This window comes from Suncus etruscus, chromosome 1 (genome assembly GCF_024139225.1).
Source record: "Suncus etruscus isolate mSunEtr1 chromosome 1, mSunEtr1.pri.cur, whole genome shotgun sequence".
Lineage (NCBI taxonomy): Eukaryota > Metazoa > Chordata > Mammalia > Eulipotyphla > Soricidae > Suncus > Suncus etruscus.
Genome location: NC_064848.1, coordinates 327244 through 328128, shown reverse-complemented (window position 1 = coordinate 328128; position 885 = coordinate 327244).

Below are 885 nucleotides of genomic sequence, written 5' to 3'. Positions count from 1 at the left end.
CACAGAACTAAGAAAAGCTCCTGAGCACTGTGGGTGTGAATAATACTCCTCACTCCCAATAAAGAAAGATAGAACGTTCCTCACCTTTTTACTGGTCAATCTTTGCCTATCTCTAGATCTGCATATAATTGATTGAGAAAATTGCTAATACTGGGGATCTGGACCAAGGTCAGGGGTAGCAAGTAAAAATTATGTGATATGATCTAGTACAATGTGTATGTATATAACATACGTTCATGACTTAATGCAAGACTCTGGTCCTTGGCTTTATATGTAAATGAAAGAAACTAACAGAGCTTTTTTTTTTTTTTCCGGGACACACCCGTTTTGATGCTCAGGGATTATTCCTGGCTAAGCTCTCAGAAATTGCCCCTGGCTTGGGGGGACCATCTGGGACACCGGGATCGAACCACGGTCTTTCCTTGACAAGCGCTTGCAAGGCAGACACACCTTACCTCTAGGGCACCTTGCCGGCCCCACTTACAGAGCTTTTTAAATACATAGGGTGGAGGGAAGGAAAATAGCTTCCTGCGAGATTCTGATAATTAACCAGACTTCATCATGAAGGTTTAGCTTAGGAAATATTAAAAAAAAATGGGGGGGGGGCATGTCCAGCCTAAAGAAGCAGTGCTAAGCTCCCTTTTGTTGCTCTTGGGTGCTCTCCTGTTATCTTGATAGAGAAAAGAATGTCTTGTTTCCCATATGAAGTTAAGAAGGTGTTGCCACGTGATTTTTCAGCTGTGACTGGGCCCTTCTCTTTATACTGTCAAGAGAATAACAAAGGGAAATTATTGGAAAGGGTGAGTTGTGTATTATGGCTCCCAAGTGCATGAGCACAGATGTCCACTGGCAAAGTTGAAATGGAATTGGAAGAAATTAAAACTC